We start from the raw sequence: 19,602 nt of genomic DNA, 5'->3' as shown, positions 1-19,602 counted from the left end.
AAAAGGCAAAAAAAAAAAAAAAAAAAAGAATGGAGATAAAAACAGGAACACAGAACGAGGGTGATGTACAGGAAACAGTAACAAATATAGGAGATACTAATCCAACTATCTCAAAAATCGCTTTAAATTCAATGGTCTAAACACACCAGTCAAAAGACAGAGATTGTCAGACTGGATGAAAAAACCACGCCCTAATTAAACGTTTCTCCAAGAGACCACTTAATCTTTTCATGGTATATAATACTTTCATTTTAGCAAGAGAGAAGACGTATGAAAACTTTTGAAGAAGATTAGAAGGTATGTTCTATACTCTAACTCAGTTTGCTCCAGTAGTGGGGATTAAGGAACCCACTTTAAATACAATGACATATGTAGATTAAAAGTAAAGGGATAGAGAAAGATATACTATGCTAACACTAAGCAAAGGAAAGCTTGAGTGGCTATATTCATTTCAGAACTCAGAGCAAGAAAAATTATCAGGGATAAAGAAGGGCATTACATAATGATAAAAGGGTCAGTTCTCCAAGAAGACATAACAAACCCTAACGTGTAGGCACCTAACAATAGAACAAAATATGTGAGGTAAAAACGGATACAAGTTCGGAGAGACTTCAATGCTCTCTATTAGATATGGACAGATCAGTTGGCAATCAGTAAGGGCATGGTTGAACTCAACAGTGCCATCAATCAACTGCATATAATTGACATCCTGTAGACTATTTCATCCAACAGTAGCAGCAAAGAGATTCTTCTTAAGTTCCAATGGAACAAGATAGACCACATGCAAGGCGCTAAACTACATCTTAACAACTTTAAGAGACTAGAAATCCTACAATGTCTGCCTTCAGACGATAGTAGAATTAAACTAGAAATCAAGAATACAAAGGTAGCTTGAAAATCCCCAGATACCTGGAGATCAGTTACTATTTTTCTTTTCATAATCAATTAGCATTTTGTGGGGGAGAATCTTTGAAATTACGTTAATTCATCCACTAGTTTTACTATCCACTGGGGATTCTTGCCTGAATCCCGATTGTTACTACTATGGAATCCTACATTTATTTACTAGTTGGCATTCTACTATATGGAAGAACTTTTCCTTCTTCCTTGTTTATTTAGCTATAAAGGTATGGACTCATGGATTCCTGTTTGACTCCATGGATTATTGAACTCCCATCCAGTTCCACAGGGTTCATTCCAGCCTTCCCTCTTTCCGTGTTTGTAACTTCCTTCTCCAACGGCGAGAAACATGGCTCATAGTTTCAGTCCTGAAATACACAGAAAAAGAAGTTTGAAAAAATCTAGTGTAGGATGAGGGTGGGGGAAAAGAAGAAAAATCTAGCCTATACCATTGCAAGGAAACAAACCAGATCTCAATATTAAACAGACCTCAGTATTTCTTTTTTCCTTTCACTGGAGAGTATATACCAGTAATTCTGTGTTCCAGAGTTATTTGAATTGGCTCTTCCCCCCCCCCTTCAGTGTGGTTATGTTTTTCATTTGAAATCCATTTTGTTTCATCTGTTTCTTTATATTCTACTGTAGGCTTCCCCCATTCTTGGTTTTTGTTTGTTTGTTTCTGTTTTTACTATATAAAACATTAGTATGATTCAAAGCATCTCTCCCCTTTCCCATTGTTGGCACCCCACTTCTATCCCCCACTCTTTCCACCCCATTCTACCCAAGTGGATCCGTCTCATTTACTTCTGATCTCTCCATTCTGTGCTTCTTTTGCACAAATGAACAGATACATACATATTTTCTTATTTTCTCTTCTGACATAAAAGGTCGCATACTGTAGGTGCTCTTTTGCATTTTGGCTTTATTTCCTTAACAATATATACTGGAAATCACTCCATATCTGTTCGGGTAGATTCTTTCTTACAGCGCATAGTACTCATTTGTACGTACATACCACAGTTCACCACTTTCCTGTGTCTGCCATTTAGGTTGCCTCCAATGATTTGCAATTACAACCAGTGTTACAATGGATAACCTTGTCCATAACTATTTTTGTACTGTTGGAAGCATATCTTCTGGAAGTGGGAAAGATGGATCAAGAGATCCTAAATGCCTATATAGCTTTGATTGATTTTGCTAAATCCTCCCCCCCCCAAGAGGTGTACTGGTTTGTATTCCCACTAGCAGTGTGTAAGAGGGTGTTTCCCCACAGCCTCACCAACAGAATGTGTCATAATTTAACATTTTTACCAATCTGATGGGTGAAAAATAGTGTATCAGAGTAAATTGACTTCGCATTTTTTTTCTGTGAGCGAGGTTAGACATCTTTTCATATATCTTTAAGGCCATTTAAAAAAATTTTTTAAAGATTTTTTTAATGTTTATTTTTGAGAGAGAGAGAGAGAGAAAGAGAGAGAGAGAAAAGTGTGTGAACAGAGAAGTGCAGAGAGAGAGAGGGAGACACAGAATCCGAAGCAGGTTCCAGGCTCTGAGCTGTCAGCACAGAGCCCGACGCAGGCCTCGAACTCACAGACTGTGAGATCATGACCTGAGCCGAAGTCAGACGCTCAACCGACTGAGCCACCCAGGTGCCCCTTAAAAAAAAATGTTTTTAATGTTTATTTATGTTTTTGAGAGACAGAATACGAGCAGGGAAGGGTCGCAGAGAGAGAGAGGGAGACACAGAATCTGAAGCAGGCTCCAGGCTCCGAGCTGTCAACACAGAGCCCAAAGCAGGGCTCAAACTCACGAGCCAGGCCATGAGCTCATGACCTGAGTTGAAGTCAGATGCTTAACCAACTGAGCCAACCAGGCGCCCCGGTATTTGGTGTCTTAAGTTGGGGGGGGTGGCGGGGAAGGGATGGTCTTACAAGACTGATCCCTGAACCTGTGGGATCTGACACTATCTCTGGATATACAGTGTCAGAATTGAGTAAAATTGTAGGACACCCAGCTGGTGTCGAGAGAATCGCTTGGTGGTGGTGTGGGGGTCTCCCCCGACAGTTGGAATTGGGTCCAGAACCTAATTTACCAACTTAAGTCTATCAAACATTTCATTATCAAAAAAAATTTAAACGCTTGGGAAAATATGGTTGGAAAGGAGTGATCAGTAACAAACTCAGTGCAGTGACAGAAGTTCTGCAGAGAAAACAGTGGAACTAGTCATTCTTTCAAATAATAGCATCTCTTCTATATCTATTGGAGAGATTGAAATGTTAAAAAACAAAAGAAAACCACAGGGATTCCTGGCTGACTCAGTTGGTGGAACAGGTGATTCTTGATCTCAGGGTTGTGGGTTCCAGCCCACGTTGGGTGTGGAGATTACTTAAAAATAAAATCTTAAAAAAAAAAGAAAATAAAAGAAAACTACACACACATGCACAACACCCCTATTACAGTAATTTTCTATCCTTCGTTTTGACCTCAAAAGTCTTCAATTTAATTTTTTTTTTAACATTTATTTATTTTCGAGACAGAGAGAGAGAGAGAGCATGAACAGGGGAGGGTCAGAGGAAGAAGGAGACATAGAATCTGAAACAGGCTCCAGGCTCTGAACTGTCAGCACAGAGCCTGACACGGGGCTCGAACCCACAGACCGCGAGATCATGACCTGAGCCGAAGTCGGACGCTTAACCGACTGAGCCACCCAGGCACCCCAACCTCAAAAGTCTTCAAAAGAAAACCTGCAGACTCACTCAATCTCCTTTGCCAACATCTTTTGTGTCTTTACGGTCTGACTTGCTAACTTCTCCCAACACTGTGTAAGTGCCCTCTACCAGCTCCGTCAATCACGGGCAGGATACTGACACCATATTGTGCAGCTTTAAGCCTCCTAGCACTTTGCACATATAATGCTTTGGCAACGAACAGTACAAATGGGACACTACAAGTATTTGCACGTAGCTATCAAGGCAACTGGCAATTCGGATAACATAATTTTTGCTTTTTCTTTTAAAGACTTATGCTTGGGGGGGCTTCTGGATGGCTCAGTCGGTTGAGTGTTCGACTTCAGCTCAGGTCATGATCTCTCGTGAGCGTGAGCCCCGCATCAGGGCTCACTGCTATCAGTGCAGAGCCTGCTTCGGATCCTTTGTTCCCCCGACCCCCGCCACTCCCCTGCTCTCGCTCTCCCTCTCATAAATAAATAAATAAATAAATAAATAAATAAATAAATAAAACATTTAAAGACTTATGCTTGGCATACATTGGTTAAAACTGTGACTGTCTCTTTCCTTCCAGACCTGGTCCAGTAGGAGGTACCATCATGAGAGTTGACATCGGCTTAGTATGGGAAAGAAATGCGCACATTGGCGTTGTTGGTGAGCAGAATGGTATTATTAATAGCTACACTTCAATAAGCTATGATGAATTTGGGAGATCCCCAGTTTCCATATTTCTTCTAGCACCACACGAAATGCATGTGCAGTAAACAAAGTTCCCACTTTAACAAATGGTAAAATATGAAGGATGAACAGAGATGACCTCTATCTCTTTCTCTTGACCCTTTCTGGTCACGTAGATGTGCACACATGTAACTGTGCCGTCACACTTCTCTTCCAGGGACAAATTACAGGACACTAGCTGATTAAACCAAGTGCCTTTGGAAACAAGTGACCAATGACATTGCTGTTGCTCTCCTCTGGTCACTTAGACACTTGGTTTACCAGCCGATTTTGCCTTAGGCTCTGTGCACCGTGACCTTTAGTTATAAGCCCAACATCAGTTTCCCAATGAACAGTATTACTGGGAATCAGGAACTTAGAGGCTAGCTTTTCATTACATAAGTTTGTGAAATAGAGGTTGAACAATTGCGTCATAGTTTGTATAGAGAATAATCAAATGTTATTGCTGCTTTTGTCATTTAAGTTGTAAATCTATAAATATTTATATTATTGCTCAGTAACTTATTTTAAAATTTTCTGGGGCGCCTGGGTGGCTCAGTTGGTTGGGCGGCCAGCTTCGCCTCAGGTCATGATCTTGCAGTCCAGTCCGTGAGTTCGAGCACTGCCTCAGGCTCCGTGCTGACAGCTCAGAGCCTGGAGCCTGCTTCAGATTCTGCGTCCCCCCTTCACTCTCTGCCCCTCCCCCACTTGTGCTCTGTCTCACGCTCAAAAATAAATGTTAAAAAAATTAAAAAAAAATTTTCCATATATCCTTTCAACAGCAGTGACTTTTTTAATGTTTATGTATTGGGGGGGGGGGGAGAGGGATGAGGAGAGAGAGAGGGAGAGAGAGAGAATCCCAAGCAGGCTCCACACTATCAATGCAGAGCCCAACGCAGGGCTCCATCTCATGGCTGTGAGATCATGACCTGAGCAGAAATGAAGAGTCAGATGCTTAACTGACTGAGCCACCCAACAGGTGGCTCTCAACAGCAGTGACTTTTTAAAAAGCGAATATTTAATAAAAATATATGTATTGTATTTCATCTCTCAAAAAAGTTTATGTAAATGTGTAAAAAGCACAAAATGCTAACACGTACCATCCACTATGGAGGATGTAGTGAAATTACTAGCCACATAAAAACTAAGACATTAGCAGCTACTTATAAAATAGTCAGATTTAACTTGTGTCACTGCACAAGATACATTTAAAAATCATTCTGTTAAACATGGCTTTCATCCAGGTCACATGCTTGTTCTTCTCAATTTCTCTCATTTCAGGGGCACCTGGGTGGCTCGGTCAGTTGAGCGTCCGACTTCGGCTCAGGTCATGATCTCACAGCTTGTGAGTTCAAGCCCCGCGTTGGGCTCTGTGCTGACAGCTCAGAGCCTGGAGCCTGCTTCGGATTCTGTGTCTCCCTCTCTGTCTCTGCCCCTAACCCACTCGCATTCTGTCCCTGTCTCTCTCAAAAATAAATAAACATTAAAAAAAAAATTAAAGGGCGCCTGGGTGGCTCAGTCTGTTAAGCGTCCTACTTCAGCTCAGGTCGTGATCTCACGGTTCGTGGGTTCCAGCCCCGCACCAGGCTCTGTGCTGGCAGCTCAGAGCCTGGAGCCTACTTCTGATTCTGTCTCGCTCTCTCTCTCTCTCTCTCTCTCTCTGCCCCTCCCTTGCTCACGCTCTGTCTCTCTCTGTCTCTCAAAAATAAATAAATGTATAAAAAAATTTTTTTAATTAAAAAACATTTCTCTCATTTCAATTTCTTGAATTTTCTTGCACAATTTTTGCTGTTCAAGTGTTGGCCTCACTAGTAAAAGTACTAGTATAAATTATGCCAATTTGACATCCATTAGGATCAGATGCATCAAAGAGAAAATCAGGGATGTTAATGTCAATAATGGGTAGATTTTTTTTCATTCAATTCATTAAATCAAAGCAAGACGTTTGAATGGTCCTACTCTTAGAGGTAAAATATTTGACTTTAGCATTAGAACCACTATAAATTCAGTTGAAGAATTTAATAGTGAAGGCATATTTATTTGCTTTTGTGTTAATAATACAAATATAGGGGCGCCTGGGTGGCGCAGTCGGTTAAGCGTCCGACTTCAGCCAGGTCACGATCTCGCGGTCCGGGAGTTCGAGCCCCGCGTCGGGCTCTGGGCTGATGGCTCAGAGCCTGGAGCCTGTTTCCGATTCTGTGTCTCCCTCTCTCTCTGCCCCTCCCCCGTTCATGCTCTGTCTCTCTCTGTCCCAAAAATAAATAAACGCTGAAAAAAAAAATTAAAAAAAAAAATAATAATACAAATATAAATTTGGTAGAGTACACATTAGGGTAAAAACATTGTTTTCACTAAATTAATAAACTTACATAACAGATTAAAAGAAAAACTGTCACTATTCAATCCACGAATCTACTGGAGTTGCTCTGTATTAATTTCACCTACCTGTCATTCTTCAATAACACCAGATGCTACATTTCGCTTAAAGCTCTGGCTTATCCATCACAACTAAAATTGAGAAGTGATTTGCTCAAGCAAATAAAATACAAAAACTACAGCCATCTTGTCAGGCTATCAAACCTGCCTATCAAAACCACAGGAATGTTAATAGGAGAGACACAAAATAATTCAAAGAATTACAAATCTTAATGATTAATTTTTTTATTTTTTTAAGTAATATCTACACCCAAGGTGGGGCTTGAACGCACAACCCTGAGATCAAGAGTGGCACGTTCCACTGACTGAGCAGCCAGGCGCCCCCAAGTCTAAATGATTTTTAAAATTACACATTGCCTACAAGAGTAATCCCGCCCTGTTTTAATCAGAGACGTTTTAGAGTGTATTTTAATTACTGAGAGAGCTACTGCTCCCTCATATCTCTCCAGTCTGTTTTTGCATGTTTATTTTTCCATATGAACTTTAGTATCAACTTTTGACATTGGGGGGATCACAATTAAATTTACAAACTAACTTAGAGAGAACTGACCTTTAATTACGTTGAATCACCCCATCCAAAAGTAAGAGACATCTTCTCATTTGCTTGTCTACTCTAGTATGTTTCAGGAGATTTTTCAAATTTTCCTCAGATGGACTTGACACATTTCTTTTTTTTTTTATTTTTAAAAAATTTTTTAAATGTTTATTTATTTTTGAGAGGGAGACAGAGCACGAGCAGGGGAGGGATAGAGAGAGAGGGAGTCACAGAATCTGAAGCAGGCTCCAGGCTCTGAGCTGTCAGCATAGAGCCCGACGCAGGGCTCAAACTCACAGACTGTGAAATCATAACCTGAGCTGAAGTCAAACACTTAACTGACTAAGCCACCCAGGCGCCCTGGACTTTGCACATTTCTTAAGTTTATTCCTAAATGTCTGTCTTCTCTGTTGCTATTACCTACCATCATATCGGCTGATTATAATTTATATACCTGATGGCTATTTATTTCTGCCTGTTAATTTTGTGCTCTGCTTTCTTATTGAATTCTTTTACTGAGTGAATGTTATTATTCTCAGTTTTAATGTTTTATTTAATATTTAATATTAAATACAGATAGAGGTAACCCCATACAAAAAGCTCTTTAGGGCACTCAATTTTTTTTGACTGAAGAATAATCGACACACAATGTTACAATAGTTCCAGGTGTACAACATAGTGAATCAACATCTCTATACATTATGTTATGCTCACCACTAGTGAGCTTCCGTCTATCACCACCCAACACTGTTACATCGTTGACAATATTCCCTGTGCTGTACCTTTCACCCCTGTGACTCATTCCTTCCATAGCTGGAAGCCTATACATCCCTCTCCCCTTCTTCCATTTTGCCCCATGCCTACCCCCATTCCCTCTGGCAACCACCAGTTTGTTTTCTGTATTCACGGGTCTGTTTCTGCTTTTGCTTGTTTGTTTGGGTTTTTGTTTTTGTTTTGTTTTTTTTTTAGATTTTAGATTTTAGATTTTTTTTTAGATTTTAGATTTTTTTTAGTGTAATGATATAGTATTTGTCTTTCTCTGACTTATTTCATGTAGCATAATACCCTCTGTGTCCATCCATGTTGACATTTGGAATGTGAAGAGATTCAGATTTGGGCAGCCACTATTATCCTTGGCAACCTAGGATTTCATATTGATCTGTAGGGTTTTTGTATATGCCAAAATAAAATGCAAGTGTCTTCAAGGTAGACACAGAGAGGCACCGCTCAGACGCCTCTGCAGGAAGAACTTGTTTTCCAGCTGCAGGGAGCGCATTAGGCAGAGAGCCTCCAGCCGTCAGCTATTTCAGAATGTGCCACATCTGCAGAAAGCCGCCTGCCTGCGACCCGAATCTGGTGACTGAAGGGGCTGTGGGATGTAAAAGTCCAGCTATTTTGGCCCAACATTGAATGCCGTGATGTGTGATACTTGCTCCTGGGCTAGTTGAGGCTTGTAGGACCTTCTCATAGTTCAAGTTCTTCCTCTGCCCAGTCCTGCTTCTTCCCTCTTCCACTCACACGTGTTGATCCCTGGTAAGCTTCTTGTACCTCAAGTTACACCTCAGCTTCTGGAAAATCCATCTGGGATATGGATTGCAAATCCCTTCCTCCATGACTTAGGGTTGGTTGGCTACAATTTTGCCCCAATATAGTCCTGCTTTACTGGCATCATCTGTTGCCCAGAGGTTATTCTCCCTCTTTCCTTGGACATTCGACACCTGGCTCACTGACACTGTCTGCAACACTACCCCTGTGATAATTCCTGGTAACGTCAGTGTACTCAGAGATGTGCCTTCCGACACCCCAGCCTCTCAGTTCCTTGGTGTCCTCTCCTGCAGTGGCCCTTACATCCATCCTGCCTCGGCCATTCGGCCCCGCAGTCACATTCTAGATTTTGTCATTCCAGATTATTGCAACCCCTATAATCCCAATTTCATACGCCCCACTCTCCAGTCAACTCCTCCTCTATTTCCAACTCACACTAATACTCCGACGATCCTTTGGTTTCACCATTACCTACAATCCATTCACCTTACTGCGTTGTCGTTCCAGACTGTTTCATGTTCTTTCCTTATTGTTATGGATTGAATTGTGTACCTCCAAAACTCCTGTGCTCCTGTGTTAAAGCCCTAATCTCCAACATGACTGTACTTGGAGACAGAGACTTTAAGGAGGTGATTAAGATTAAAAGAGGTCATAAGGGTGGGGGCTCTAATCTGATGGGACTAGTGTCCTTATAAGAAGAGGAAGACATGCTAAGGGAAATCAGGAAATTAGTCCAAGAAAGATACCCTGGGGCGCCTGGGTGGCGCAGTCGGTTAAGCGTCCGACTTCAGCCAGGTCACGATCTCGCGGTCCGTGAGTTCGAGCCCCGCGTCGGGCTCTGGGCTGATGGCTCAGAGCCTGGAGCCTGCTTCCAATTCTGTGTCTCCCTCTCTCTCTGCCCCTCCCCCGTTCATGCTCTGTCTCTCTCTGTCCCAAAAATAAATAAACGTTGAAAAAAAAAAAATTAAAAAAAAAAAAAAAAAGAAAGATACCTTACATCTCACTTATATGTGGAATCTAAAAACAAAACAAAACAAGGCAAGACAAAAAACCAAGCTCATAAATACGGAGAACAGATTGGTGGTTGCCGGAAGTGGGGGATGGGGTGGTCAAAATGGGTGAAGGGATCAAAAAGTACAAACTTTTGGTTATAAAATCAATAAGTCACAGGGACATAATGTACAGCATGGTGACTAGAGCTAATAATATTGTATTGCATATTTGAAGATTGCTAAGAGAATAGATCTTAAAAGTTCTCACCACAAGAGAAAAAATTTTGTAAATATATATGGTGAAGGATGTTAACTAAAGGCTTATTATAGTGATCATTTTGCAATATATGCAAATATCAAATCATGTTGTACATCTGAAACTAAAACGTGATATGCCAATTATACCTAATAAAAAAGGAAGAAGAAAAGGCACCTGAAATCCCTCTTTTTCCACCCACCCACAATGGAAAGGTCATGTGAGGACACAGCAAGAAGGTGACAGTCTGCAAGCCAGGAAGAGAGGCTCCACCAGAAAGCAACCCTGCCCACCCTTGGATCTTGGACTTGCAGCCTCCAGAAGTGTGAGAGAATAAATGTTTGTTTTTAAGCCACCCACTCTGTAGTATGGGAGCCTCAGCTTCCTTCCTTACCTTCCACTTCCCTACCCAGTTTAAATTTTATCATCAGTCGTAACGAACCACTCCAAATGCCCTCAACTCCCTTGGCCAGATCTCAGTTTGCATTACTTGCTTGGCAAAACTGAGACCCTGGCAGAAGCTAATTCTCCCACGCCTGCGTCAATGCTGCAGAAAAACACGGCTGAAAAAACAACAACTGTGTTGACTGCACCACTTCACATTCATGACCACTTACCTCCAGTGGGCACTGAACTTCCTAGTCATTATTCTACATTTATCTAGTCCATTAACTCTCTCACTCTCATACTTAATTATTTTACATCTTTTCCTCCCCCTTCATACAGGTTTCATCCCTCACTCCCTGCTGCTGACCTTGCTCCTTATTTCACTAATAGAGGCCACCAGGAGAGAATTCCACAGCTCCTGCTATCCAACCTGCCTGTCTGCCAGCATCTGTCCACAGGCACTCTGTCTTCTCTCCCCGGTTGGCGGTGCCCTCACTCTGCTCCTGCATTCTCCAAATGGCACTGATATTCACTCGTTAGTGGATAATTGTTGTCATGGTTTGGAGATGCTGTATTATCTCCCAACCCCCACCCCCCCAAACCAGAAAACAGTAAGGCAAAGGCTTCCTTTTATCTTGTTTCTCCTTCCAGTTATTACTCTGTGTCTCTGCTCCCTTTCAGAGGAAAATCCCTCAAAATAGTGGTCTGTTCTCACCGTCTCTAATTTCCCTCCATCTGTTTCTCCCCTGAAGCCATGTCAGTCAGGTTTTCACCCCTGTTGCCCTTCCAGAGCTGGTCCACTCTCTGCCCTTCTCTTACTCAACTACCAAGCAGCATTTGACAGAGTTGGTTACCCTTTCCTTTCTGAACACATCTTCTTTTTTTTTTTTTTTTTTTTTTTAAAGATCTTGTAATTCTTTTTTTTTTTTTTTTTTTTTTTCAACGTTTATTTATTTTTGGGACAGACAGAGACAGAGCATGAACGGGGGAGGGGCAGAGAGAGAGGGAGACACAGAATCTGAAATAGGCTCCAGGCTCTGAGCCATCAGCCCAGAGCCCGACGCGGGGCTCGAACTCACGGACCGCGAGATCGTGACCTGGCTGAAGTCGGACGCTTAACCGACTGCGCCACCCAGGCGCCCCTGAACACATCTTCTTTACTTGGTCTGCTGTTTATCCTTCTATCTCAACAGAACCTGTATTGTTCCTCATCTCCTTTTATGTCCGTCTGGCTTTATTCAAAGATCTCCGTCCCTGTGAAGCCTTGCCCTGGCTGCCCTATCTAAAATTGTAATCCTCTCCCAGCCTACTACATACATACTTTTTAATCCCCTTTCCTTGTTTTGTTTTTCTCGTTAGCACTAAGTACACTTAAGATAGTATATTTGACCTCCGGGCCATGTTTGTTTCTTCCCATTAGAATGTGAGCTCCGTGGGGGAAGGAATTTTTGCCTTCTTTCCTTATTCACCACTTTATCCCCAGCATCTAGAACTGTGTCTGTTTACAGCAGGTGCTCAGTAAATATTCACTGAATGAATGAACAGTAATGTCAACTTGCCCATAAATACCGGTAGCTCATCCTTCACCACAAGGACATTTGTAAATATTCAGGTTTCTACCTAGGCAGAGAAATGTTGTTCATGGGCTTGCACGTTGGTAATTCAAGTATGTTTTTAGTAACAAGCAAAAGTTTACCCGGTCACCATTAATCAAAGACTTCCAAAGAGCTTCTTTCCCAAGTTGAGGCAACTTCATCCCTCAGCAGTGATCAGGTCAAACTGTAAAGGAAGTAGACAAAGCCTTACCGAAACTAATACAGTGTACTTCCTCTGCTCAACTAGCTCAGGATGGTAGAAAGCCAAATGGGATTTCAAAAAGTAAATTAGCCCAAATGTATATACCGAAATGGTCAGATTTCTTGCCCATAATTCTTAAGGTCACAAAAACTAGAGCCAACAGAAGAACTGGAGAGGCTCATGAAACTTCTTGTTGCACTTTCCGTGGCCATCCACTTGGAAAATATTTATGTATTAAATGGCATGTTGCTACATTATTACAAAACACTACTGAAGTGTGTCAACACTTCTATTCACAGGAACAAGCAGCTTGAAAGATCACCCTAATAAAAACGATCTACAATCCACAACCTGAAGATTGAATATACTTCACGGGGCGCCTGGGTGGCGCAGTCGGTTAAGCGTCCGACTTCAGCCAGGTCACGATCTCGCGGTCCGTGAGTTCGAGCCCGCGTCGGGCTCTGGGCTGATGGCTCAGAGCCTGGAGCCTGTTTCCGATTCTGTGTCTCCGTCTCTCTCTGCCCCTCCCCCGTTCATGCTCTGTCTCTCTCTGTCCCAAAAATAAATAAACGTTGAAAAAAAAAATTAAAAAAAAAAAAAAAAAGATTGAATATACTTCAAAGTTCATCAGAGGAAAGAAGCATCAATCAAACTCCCCTGAAGGGAATCGTCCCCGCTTGGACGTACCACCAACGTATCCTGGCCCAGGCTTCCCACCTCAAGAGCACACGGGCGCCAGTGACAGCTTTTTATGCCTACTTCATGGACTTTTAACCTTAGCCTTAAGAGCATCTTGGTGTACACTTTATATTGGCTCCGTATTTGCTCTCTAGGTGCCAACTGACACTTATCCTAACAAAGGAGTCTGGGAATGGGCCAATTTCTGAGCAACATATGAAATTGCAACGTTAAAGGAGTAATTCTGCCACTAACCTCTCTTTTGCAAGGAAAAAACTTAAGCAAATTAACAATTTTTCCCCACTGGATGAAGAGGGCCTTGCTCAATTCTTACCTCAAAATTTAAAAACACAGGGAGTGTGTTGGCCCCTCTCTTTTGGCAAAGAGACCAAATGATGAGGTCAGTATTGCCAGGTCACCACGGCAGTGGCCCCACTGTCCCTTCTGAATGCACAGGGTTGCTTTGGGGTCTTGCTTATAAGGTACAGAAACTGTGCCACTTCAAAGTGGAAAGGATCTTCCCCTCCAGAGAGAAAAGGACTATCTAAAAAATTAGAAAAAAATTCCAAAATCATTTATGGGCTTTTGTCTGATTACTGTTTTATGGCTTTGGTATGTCAAAATCCAGGGATAAAAATATTACACTTTCCTTAAACTATTCTTTCTGTTCATAAAGAAACTTCTTATTTCCAAGTATTGGGTCACGTCTCATGGGATATCCATGATACTGATGCCCCTCCTCTGGGAAGACTTTTGAAGCCTGGGGATGCAAAACAGTTGTTTTTGATTGCTGCTGGAATAAGACCAATAAAGCCTTCCAAATGCACCGTCCCCAGTGTAATTTCCCATACTTCCATACTCTTTCCACAAATAGCCATTGCCATTAAAGTGTTTCAATGTTTCATTCAAAATGGATTAGTTCCTGTGGCCAGTAGCCAATGTAATTATAATGAATGTTGTATTAATCCTTATGATATTTCCCTGAATTCAGTACACACTGTATCTTAATCTTCCGCTCTTCAGTTGCTCAATTGTCCAATTAGACTGTCGGTGATCATTTATTGGGACTTATTTCATTTGTGGTACATGAGCTGACTTTTGGCATCCAAGGAATTGGTCTGGCGTATGTGATTATGGGGATATTATCCTGGTTACGCACCACTTCTCGTCTCTCCCCTAAGCAAAATTATAGAATCTCAGGGAAATAAGTGAAACGGAAAGGCTTTGGACATTAACTTTCCCAATATATGGTGTTGCCAGGTCCATTAAGAAAAATTATTCAAGATTTTAGAACAAAGTTGGTAATGTCACATATAATAATGCTATAGAAGATATTGCAACAAAAAGACTTCTGCCACCAGCAGCGAGGTTCACTAGAAGATGCCCTCCTGCTTAAAAACACTGGTACCGGATAAATTTCAACAAATAGATATTCATACACTTTGCTAAGACCTCAAGACACTAAAGAAAATCTCCAGCGGCCTAAAACAAATACAGCTTGTTGGAATTGGTGATATGCCAACACGGGAGTTGGCTATCCTGGGGAAAGTATCCACAGTAGAAACCTAAAGCTTTGGGGGTGAATAGCATCATGGGAAATGGGAGATAAGTCTTGGGCTTATATAAGGCAGGACAATAACAAAAACAAAAACAAAAAACCTGCCTGCCTCTGTTATGACTTTGAGTGAAAATAATAATAGTCTGTCCAGAGTTCTAACAATGAACCTGACCTCTCATGAGTCTGGGGTTCAAATTTATACCACTAATCTTACAGATTGTTCAGCCCAATAAGAGCAAGGAATAAAAAAATCTACCACATGAGGAAATAAGGCACCATGAGATAGAGCCAGCAGAAATAGAAACAACAAAACAGTTTAGAGTTTAGCATTTAAAAAGCAATCAGTGTGATTCACCATAGATTAAAGAACAGAATATAAGATTATCTCATACAAAGCAGAAAAAAGCATTTGATAACAATCCAACATAATTTTGAAGAAAATGATGTTTGTGGAAGGATATGCTTTACTAGATACCAAGACTTACAAGATGTGATAGGACATGAAGGCATTAGTGCAGGCACAGACAGACAAATGGGAGAAACGTACATCCTAGAAACAGACTCACGCACATAGGGACTGTTGCTATATGACAGAGTTGTCACTGAAGAACAATGGGGGAAAAGTTCTTTTTGCTAAATGGTGCCCGATTGGCTATCTGCATGGAAAAAGTGAAGTTGGACTTCTGTCTCCTCTCATATACAAAATTATTCCTAGGTAGACTAAATACTTTGTCAATCAAGACCCAGTCAGGCAAAAGAAACCACATGTAATGTGAACTAGACAAATTTAATATAAAGAATTACTAATTACAAGGGGATTAACTACTTAGAGGAGTAGAGAACTACAAACAATACAGACATAGCAGATGCAGGGAACAGCCACCACCTCTAGGGCTAGGGCAGAGCAGCCAAGAAAGAAACAAATTTGGACGAGCGCCCCCCCCCCCCCCCAAAGGCTGAGATGCAAACTTCGGAGGTGTAGCGGCGCTCCACTGGTTGAGAGGGAACGGGCTGCAGGCCAGGGCTGGCTGGCAGGAAACTACCCACTGGGGTGCCGGTGAAGCTTGCTGGAAATCACCCGTCGGGTGCCCCCGAAACTCAGTGGGAAGCCACCCAACGGCCAAGAAGCCACTTACTGCACCTGAAGGGAAAGCACGGGAACCAGGAAAAGTACCCTCCTCTTGCAGTGTCTCTTCAGCACCCTCTTCTGGCAAGACTAAGAACGTGTCAGTTGACAAAGGAGAACCATTTATAAGGTCCAGCTCCAGCATTACAAAGCAGGACAAAAGAGGGTGGATTTGGAGCTGAGCAAGTGATAAGTTGATAACTACCTAAATGTATAAGTGTGACAATAAAGCTTTTGGAAGCTACTACAATAAAATATTGTTTAAAACAATAAAGATTTTAGAAGATACTACAAAAGAAGAGTCTCGTGACCTCAGTGTCCCTGAAGCATTTACACACCAAGCATAAAGGAAAAGATTCATCATTCGATTACATTAAGATACTATTCAACAAAAGATACCATTAAGACAGTGAAAAAATAATCCTCAGAGTGGCAGAAGAAGCCGGCAGCACATGTAATCAATGAAGAACTAGTATCCAGAAAATATAAAGGACTCCTACATACGGCAAATGTATTTTCCAGAGGTAACATCAATATCTCCCACCCTGTATGCCTTTATACAGCCTGGCTTTCTAATTCTCTAGTAGTTAACTGGAACATCTTACCTATCAATAAGAAAAAGAAAAAGGACATACAATCCAATAGTATATTGGGTAAAAATACTAAATAAGCACTTCACAAATGAGGAACTACAATAGCCAGTAAATGTATGAAAAGTTCATCAACTTCATTGGATTCAGGAAAAAGCAAATTAGAACCACATCGGATACATCCAGCAGAACGGCAAAATTTTTAACATCTGACGGTCTTAAAAGTTGATGAGGAAGTGAGTCATGAAAATGTTCTTAGCCTGGACCCTCTAGAAAGCAGAGCCTGAGACAAGGATTAAGAGAAGGACCAATGCGGGGCGCCTGGGTGGCGCAGTCGGTTAGGTGTCCGACTTCAGCCAGGTCACGATCTCGCGGTCCGGGAGTTCGAGCCCCGCGTCGGGCTCTGGGCTGATGGCTCAGAGCCTGGAGCCTGTTTCCGATTCTGTGTCTCCCTCTCTCTCTGCCCCTCCCCCGTTCATGCTCTGTCTCTCTCTGTCCCAAAAATAAATAAACATTGAAAAAAAAATTTTTTTTAATTAAAAAATTAAAAAAAAAAAAAGAGAAGGACCAATGCTTTATTTTAGATGTGTTAGCTGAGGGCAATGAGGTGAGGGAGAAGAGAAGGAAAGCTGGGATGCGTTGTGATGCTTATTGACCACCCCAGATAATGTTGCCATAAACATCTTTGTTCCTGGGATCTGGTTCACGTGGGCAGAGATTTTTTATTAGTGCTTCGCAACCAGCTTCAAAGAGACACAGAAGGTTGTTCGTGAAACATGGTCATTCTTCATGTGGGTTGCAAAGGTTGCGAGAAGAACTACACTTTGAAAGAGAGAAAGGAGGCTCCCGGCTCCTGGCTTTTCTTGTTTACATCACATGGAGCTACTCCCCGTGGCTCTCTGGCAGATCTCCACAGCGTGGATTTCAGACAAATCTGGAATTGGCTAGGTGACCAGGTGCAGTTTGGGCGCTCAGAAAGAGAAAGAGAGAAAAGGAGTCATTTGAGGGAATCTGAAAGCATATCATGAGGTGTGTGGCACGATAAAAGACATTCACATACACTGCCGATGGAGTGCTAAATTGGTACAACCACTTCAGGAAAATGTTGGGCTATTTTTGGTAAAGTTTAAGATGTATGTAGCCTACAGCCTACCAATGCTACTCCCAGGTTCATACCTTTTGGAAATCTGTACACATGTGGACAGATCACTCAAACAGAAATGTTTATAGTAGCATTATTTACAGTAGTCAAAAGCTGGAAGTAACTCAAATGCCCGTCAACAGGAGAATGAAGAAATAAATAGGTTGTTGTTTGTTCTTACTGTGTCATACTTCAGCGTACGCACCGAAAATGAGCAAACTGTGATTACACATAGCCATATGGGTAAACTCAAGAACAAAATGTGAATTGGAAAAAGTAAGCCACTGAAGTAAAATGTACATTATAAAGCCCTTTATGTGATACTCAAAGATATATAAAATTTAACAACATCCTTTTTAAGATTACATAATCTGTAATAAAACGATAACAAAAAGCAAAGAGATTATAACCACACAATTTAGAATAGTCATTATCCCTGTAGAGGAGGGAGAGGAATGCAGAGGGAAGGATCTCCCAAAAGGCTTCAAAACTATTGGTGAGGCTCTATTTTCCAAGCTGGATGATGGACACACTTCTGTTCATTTATGTCTTATAGTCCTCATACATTATCATTCTCTATGGTATTCTTTGTTATATTACTCCTTGGGATACAAAAATAATTTGTTTTATAATTAATAAAATGTGTCAATATGAAGGATCATCGTTAGTATGGACCTTGAGCAAAATAGGATTCTCAGAGGTGATAATTAAATTCACGATGCTTACCCACTGTGTAGAAGAGAAATTGACTTGGTCAAGGACTCTAAATACTTGATCTCTATGACAATAGATGCCTACTTTAGAAACACTTATTAGATCCTGAATCAAATAAACATTCTTTTTTTTTTAAGTTTTTAAAAATTTATTTAAGTAATCTCTACACCCCATGTGTGGCTCGAACTCAAAACCCTGAGATCAAGAGTCACATGCTCTTCCGATTGAGCTAGCCAGGCACCCCCAAATAAACATTCATATATGTCAAATTTATATACAACAGTCATGGTAGCAAATTCAACTGTGATATTTGCAAAATCACATGTCTCTTGATTTTATTCTAGCCATAAAGAAGGAGTTTATGCTCATTGGTAAAGAATACCAACATACACTCTGGGAGATTTTTTTTTAACTTTATTTATTTTATTTGGAGAGAGACAGAGACAGTGCAAGTGGGAGAGGGGCACAGAGAGAGGGAGAGAGAGAATCCCAAGCAGGTTCTTCACCCTCAGAGCAGAGCCCTGTGTGGGGCTCAAACTTACGAACTGTGAGACCATGACTTGAGCTGAAACCGAGAGTCAGACACTTAACTGCCTGAGCCACCCAGGTGCCCCTAGGAGATTTTTTTTTTAAGTATTAAACCCCAGACTGAGAATTATGATTTATGATCTTGGGCTAGTATCTTGATTATGATCTTGGGCTTAGTATGTATTAAAAAGACTAGGAATAAGATTACACAAGGAATCATAATTATATTGGAAATAATAATTTTTTTGATATTTGACAGTAACTAGTTATATATTATGTAATTTTAATAACATATAATTATTAGGGACACCTTGGTGGCTCAATCAGTTAAGTGTCTGACTCTTGGTTTTGGCTCAGATCATGATCTCACGGTTTGTGGGATCAAACCCCATGCTCTACACCGACAGCATGGAGCCTACTTGAGATTCTCTCTCTCCCTCTCTCTGCTCCTCCCTCTATGGCTCGCTCTCAAGAAACTAAATAAACTTTTAAAAATATGTAATTATTGCAATATCTATACATACAATACAAGCATACCTCAGATATATTGCAGGTTCAGTTCTAGACCAATGCAATAAAGCAAACATAGCAATAAAATGAGTCAAATGAGTTTTTTGTTTCCCCGTACATATAAGAGATGTTTATACTATACTATAGTCTATTAAGTTTGTAATAGCATTATGTCTAAAAAAAACAATGTCCATACCTTCATTTAAAAATACTTGGGGTGGGGCGCCTGGGTGGCGCAGTTGGTTAAGCGTCCGACTTCAGCCAGGTCACGATCTCGCGGTCCGTGAGTTCGAGCCCCGCGTCGGGCTCTGGGCTGATGGCTCAGAGCCTGGAGCCTGTTTCCGATTCTGTGTCTCCCTCTCTCTCTGCCCCTCCCCCGTTCATGCTCTGTCTCTCTCTGTCCCAAAAATAAATAAACGTTGAAAAAAAAAATTTTTTTTTAAATAAAAATAAAAATACTTGGGGT

General features: G+C 41.2%; 1 long non-coding RNA gene across 2 annotated transcripts in view; it reads left to right on the top strand.

Moving 5' to 3' along the window:
- Positions 1-12,663, top strand: part of LOC123599967 — a 42,973-nt gene extending 30,310 nt beyond the window's left edge. Inside the window, exons 2-4 of one of the 2 annotated variants that reach the window (XR_006713390.1) lie at positions 4,201-4,280; positions 10,269-10,432; positions 12,591-12,663. This is a non-coding gene — a long non-coding RNA (uncharacterized LOC123599967). Of the gene's footprint in view, positions 1-4,200; positions 4,281-10,268; positions 10,433-10,833; positions 11,087-12,590 lie in introns of those variants that run through there. The other variant, XR_006713389.1, reaches the window with a different exon arrangement.
- Positions 12,664-19,602: the final 6,939 nt, after the last annotated feature.

The sequence above is a fragment of the Leopardus geoffroyi genome, chromosome C1, assembly GCF_018350155.1.
Source record: "Leopardus geoffroyi isolate Oge1 chromosome C1, O.geoffroyi_Oge1_pat1.0, whole genome shotgun sequence".
In the NCBI taxonomy this organism is placed as follows: Eukaryota; Metazoa; Chordata; class Mammalia; order Carnivora; family Felidae; genus Leopardus; species Leopardus geoffroyi.
This window is presented reverse-complemented; position numbering and strand designations above follow the sequence as displayed.